The sequence below is a fragment of the Octopus sinensis genome, linkage group LG4 (assembly GCF_006345805.1).
Source record: "Octopus sinensis linkage group LG4, ASM634580v1, whole genome shotgun sequence".
Lineage (NCBI taxonomy): Eukaryota > Metazoa > Mollusca > Cephalopoda > Octopoda > Octopodidae > Octopus > Octopus sinensis.
Genome location: NC_043000.1, coordinates 164,562,357 through 164,568,040, shown reverse-complemented (window position 1 = coordinate 164,568,040; position 5,684 = coordinate 164,562,357). Strand labels below are relative to the sequence as shown.

At 37.3% G+C, this 5,684-nt stretch overlaps 1 long non-coding RNA gene across 1 annotated transcript in view; it reads left to right on the top strand.

Annotated features, from left to right (window-relative positions):
• The first annotated feature begins 3,680 nt into the window (after window positions 1–3,680).
• LOC118763304 overlaps window positions 3,681–5,684 on the top strand; it is an 8,521-nt gene continuing 6,517 nt past the window's right edge. Inside the window, exon 1 of the long non-coding RNA XR_004999054.1 lies at window positions 3,681–3,692. This is a non-coding gene — a long non-coding RNA (uncharacterized LOC118763304). The remainder of the gene's footprint in view (window positions 3,693–5,684) is intronic.

Genomic DNA, 5,684 nt, shown 5'->3' with positions numbered 1-5,684 from the left:
AGGAGTATGTGTATATATAAAACTAATAATGAAAGCGAAAGGATCCGGGCAAAATACAAAAATAACTTGGGTTTCCCTAGTAAACGAAACGAATACGTAAATTCCTAAAAAGTTGTTTAAGGCATCATATGTAAATACACCAGTTTAATATTGTGTTTGATAAAATCTTTTCAAATTTATTTTTATAACATTTTACAGATGTCTCCAGTTATATTATAATGATAATAATAATTGTTATTATTGTTGTTCTTTTTTCTTTTGACTTTCAGAGGCTAGTTTACTTTTCTGGTAATCTTTTCTGATAAAAGTGTTTACAACTCAACCTGTAAGGAATTAATACAGTACGATTATTATTTTACTAGCATAAGGCGGCGAGCTGGCAGAATCGTTAGCACGCCGATCAAAATGCTTAGCGGCATTTCGTCCGTTCTTAGTTCTGAGTTGAAATTCCGTCAACATTGACTTTGCTTTTCATTCTTTCGGAGTCGATAAAATAAATATCGGTTATACACGGAGGTCGATATAATCGACTTATCCTCTCTCCCGAAATTGCTGACCTTGTGAAATCCTTATTTTACTAGTATACCCATGTCATAAAAAATGCCCACAGTTTTATTAATAATAGATAATGGCATATCAAAACAATGGGAGAAGCCATTGTTAAATGTCAGAAATCGAGTAAATATATGTATATACACAGAAATTAAGCCCTTGAAAAATTAGATACGATCATTATGTTTCGGTTGAAAATATAAGAGTTCAGAGAGCTATTACCTCTGTTAGTAACGAAGGGCCTCTCTCTCAGAGTGAAATGCAGATTGTATGGTACCTGTGTACGAATATCTATGCTGCATGCTAGTGAATTATGGGCTGTGACTGCAGAGGAAAGACAAAGGCTTGGAAGAAATGAAGCCAATATGCTCAGTTGGATGGGTAATGTCAGTGTGCATATATAACAGTAATTTGAGAGAAAAACGGGTATAAGGGGCATCAGATGTAGTGTGCAAGAGAGAAGACTGTGCTGGTATGGCTATGTGGAAATGTGTATGAATGAGGACAGTTGCATCAAGATGTCCTGAGCTCTAATTATGGAGGGAACGTGTGGAAGGGGTAGTCCCAGAAAGAAGTGGGAATAAGTAGTGAGAAAGGACCTTCAGATGATGGGTCTTGCTGAGAGGATGATAGGGGACCAAGACTTCTAGCAGTTTGCTATGCTTGAGAAGACACATCAAGTTAAGTAAATACATGATCATCCTCCCTCTTCAGTTGAGCATTCCTAATTTTGCAGGTTGATGGGTGCAGGTACCATATAAAAAGTACCTGTGCCAGTGCTCCACAATAGCACCCATGCTGGTGCTGCATGAAGGCACTTAGTACACTCTATAAAGTGGTTAATATTAGGAAGGGCACCCAACCATAGAAACCATGCTAAAACAGACATGGAGCCCAGGTAGCTCTCCAACTGGCCAGCTCCTGTCAATCCATCCAACCTATGCCAGCAAGGAAAACAGACGTTAAATGATGATGATGATTCATTCATTCACACATACACACTCAAACACACACACCAGTGCATGCGCACATACACACATACATACATACATATAGTATTTTTAGTTTCTGTCTACTAAATCTACTCACGAGGCCTTGGTTGGCCCTAGGATATAGTCGAAGGTACTTGCCCAAGGTACATATCCCTGCCTGTATATGTATGTGTATCTGTATGACTTAAAGGTTTGGTCGCTGCTTAGTTACATATTTAGGAGTTGGTTATAGATTTACGTATTGAATTTATTTACTGATACTTAGTGTTGTTGACACTGCCGGATTTAGTGGTACTGCCCAGGTGTCGAAACCATAATGATATCTTTGGGGCAGCTGATGATGGAGGTATGTTGGATTGTTGGTATGGTTGTTTTGATATATGTGGAACTGTATTATAACACATCCTTTTGACATACATACACACACACACACACACACACACACACACACACACACATATATATATAGGCAAATGAAAGACGGAAGATGGAATATACTAGAATTTCTTATCAATCATGACAATTGTTTCAACACATCTAGCATTGATCCCCTATGGGATATATGTACATATACATTTATAATCCAAGAATGTAAAGAACAGAAAAGGTAAATAAAGACTACATATATTTCATAGTTATTTGTTTACATAACTTTTAACATATGCAAAACCCATTTAAGCTAGCTATTTCTCAAGTCCAATTACTTTCGAGTTGTTTATATCATCATGTGGAGATGAAAAAATGATTCACCGATTTCACAAATATTGTTTAGCTGTGAACCATGTAGTCTTTGTTTATCTTTCCTATTCCTGACATTCTCACATTTTTATTCACATATTCAGCAATTTTAGTTGTTAAGCCATGAGTTGTATATTGACCACCAGCCTATCAAAATTCCCATTGATTTCAATATGAGACAAAATGTACAACATACAATGGTTATTAAACTCTCCTTATCATATATTGTCCACCTTTTGTCATCTATCTAAACTGTGTACATGCTTGGAACTTACTAACTTCCTATACCAGGATCTTTCGGATCCTACTACCCTATAACTATATACATTTAAATATACTTTTTATTAAAGCTTCAAAAACATCAGAAAACACTGCTACTCAGAGTTTCATGTTCTCATTCATCAGACAGTTAGGATCAAGACTTGATCACAACTATCCAACGAATGAGAACTTGGATTTCTGAGTCATGCTTTTTCTGATGTTTTTGCCTCTTTAATAAAGAGCTTATTATTCTACCTTCAGTATTCGAGTACTATTATTTCCACCTTGTTTTGCATTTATGTGCTTACTTGTGTGTACATTTAAATATATACATATATAACATTTATATATGTAAATACTAGCTGGTATACCCAGTACTTCCCGGGAGTGAAGATGTTCTATTGAAACGCCTTATTACTCTGATATAAGAAAGAAAGTTCATTATAACTGCCACAAAAGATGCATTTTCTGTCGCAAAAATGTACAAAAAATTGTCAGCTGGAGGAGGGAGAGATTGTTGGAGGTTGACTCATCTTGGCATTTTAAAGGTGAACTTAATAAAGGCTAATTTATTAAAGGTAATCTATAGATGTAATATATATGTATATAAATATATGAATGAAGTGTTTATATATATATATATATATGACAGATTGCTAATCACTACACATTCTTTATTTTCTCTCTTTGTTTCTTTCTGTGTTTCTTTCTGTGGAAGAGCATAGGCTCGAAACATTAAAGACTTTTTCACTTCCTGAGTGTTAAACTAATACATCTGTTTGTTGTCTTACAGCACCTGTCTTGGTCTTTTGTTTTTTTTTGTGAATTCTCCCTATATATATTTATGTACATATGTACATCTATGAGTGTGTGTCTTTCTATCTGTGTTTGTATGTCCCCCCCCACCACCACTACTTGACGACTGGTGTGGGTGTGTTTGCATTCCTGTAATTTAGCAGTTTAGCAAATACGACTGGTAGTATACGTGGTCTGATAAATAAGTATCTGGGCTGTTGCTATAATAACAAAGCTAAAGCACACAGTGTAACGCCACTTGGCACAGATTAACCTTGAACTCTGCTGTGCATGCACACTAAGTTTTAATGTTCTAGCTCAATTCTGCTGTTTACAGCAATACTTGGAAGGAAGGTGTGTAACATGTGATTGTTGCACTGATGATGACAGAGAAAGTTGAGCAGAAGATCTGCATCAAATTTTGCCAAAAACTTGGTGATAGCTGCTCAGAGGCCTATGCAAAGTTTTCAAAAAATTTTATTGTTCTTGACACAATCAAGGTCTTGTGTAACTGAAACCCAAGTGTCTTTTTGGTCAGCTGAGAGCAGTTTTGGCACAAACTTGGCAGACATGCATCTCATATCCAAATCTTCAGTGATAATGGACTGAACTGAACTGTAACTAATCTGCACATCTGATAACTCACAGATGGTGATTCGATGATTTCTCCTCACAGCTGCACACATACATCTGTGATGTTTTTCTCAGTTCTGTTGGTTATGGGTCTCTCAGAACGTTTGTCAATATTGACATTTTTTCGGCCATCTTGGAAACGTCTGAACCACTTGTACACTTGTGTGCAGCTCATACACTTTCTGCTACTTTGTGCAGGCCTCTGAGCAGGTATCGCCATGACAACTTTCTCTGTCATGGTCAATGCGATGATCATATGCTACACACCTTCCTTCCAAGCACTGCTGTAAACAGCAGAAGTAAACTAGAACGTTAAAACTTAGTGCAAATGCACAGCAGAGTTTAAGGTCAATCTTTGCTAAGCAGCTTCACTCTGTGTGCTTTAGTTTCGTTACTATGGCAACAGTCTGGATACTTATTGTTCAGACCTCGTAAGTACCTAGCTTAAAACAGAAGTACTAGAGTTGATTCATTCAGCTAAAAATTCAAGGTGGTGCCCCAGCATGGCTGCAGTCTAATGACTGGAACAAGTAAATGATAAAAGATAATGGTTGAGAGAGAGCCAAGTGAAAGTATTATAACATCTCCATCTCCGTGTCTATGGCTATCATAATTATACTCGTAACTTTTATGCTAGCATGAGTTGAGCAGGTTCTGTCAACAGTTCTTCACCACCAATCATAGTGTTTTGTCGTCTCCTTTGTGGGGTTGGTCTTGAGATTGGTCTTCACCTCTTCGTCACATGACTTCCTTGATTTCACAAGGGGAGGAGGTGATGATACTGATTTCAAGCAGCTGGAGAAAGAGACAGGAGGAAGTAATGAATATCTATCTCAAGGGGCTGAACCTCAATCTGGCAATATCTCACCTGCCATTATTTTCTATCCCATGTTTTCCACAAAGCTCAGATCTTCTCATTCATTTTCAAGTTGGAACATGCCACTTCAACAGCTTTTCTCATTCTTTTCTGTCAACACTATTGGATGAGTAACAATGAAATCCTCACAATTCCATAGTAATGCATGGCAGTAGGCTTTTACTCCTTTAAACTCCACCACCAGTGATGTCAATGACAGATGGAGTTAGCTTTTTTTTCAACTCTTGTGAAAGATATTTCATGTCCTTTGAGTGGCTTTAAAAGCCTGAGCAAAATGACGTGTGAGTAACATTTCATCTTGAACTTAGATGCTATTGTCTATGGCTCAGCTTGGCCTCAAGCCCAGTATCTTGGCAACATTTATGGATACAGTGTAGACACAACTAAAACTCTTAACTGTCTGCGTCTTGATAACTAGAATCTACTCCACCTCTGTTTTAAAGTGCATTATGATTAGACTGCAAATTCTTTTGGTTTTGATATTGTTATGTCGCACGTTCGGATGCCTTCTACTCAACTCTACTCCAACTGCTACTACTCTACTGTGCTCTTCATCTACTACTTTACTGAGGTCTAGGCTTTTCCCTTTATATCTACATATTGGGCTAGCCTACTTCATCGTCTGGAGGCATCCACACAACAGACATGCACACAACATTGCTAGAATATCATATCCAATTGGACTAAAATAGGTTTTGCCTCTGTCCTTGTTTTTACTAGTGCAGCAATATTGTCATTAAAAGTTGGAGGGAGTACCAGTTGTCTTTCGTTTTTCATCCCTTGTGAGAAGCTTCTTACCCATTTCAATACCTGCACCATAGCCATAACAAAAAGTA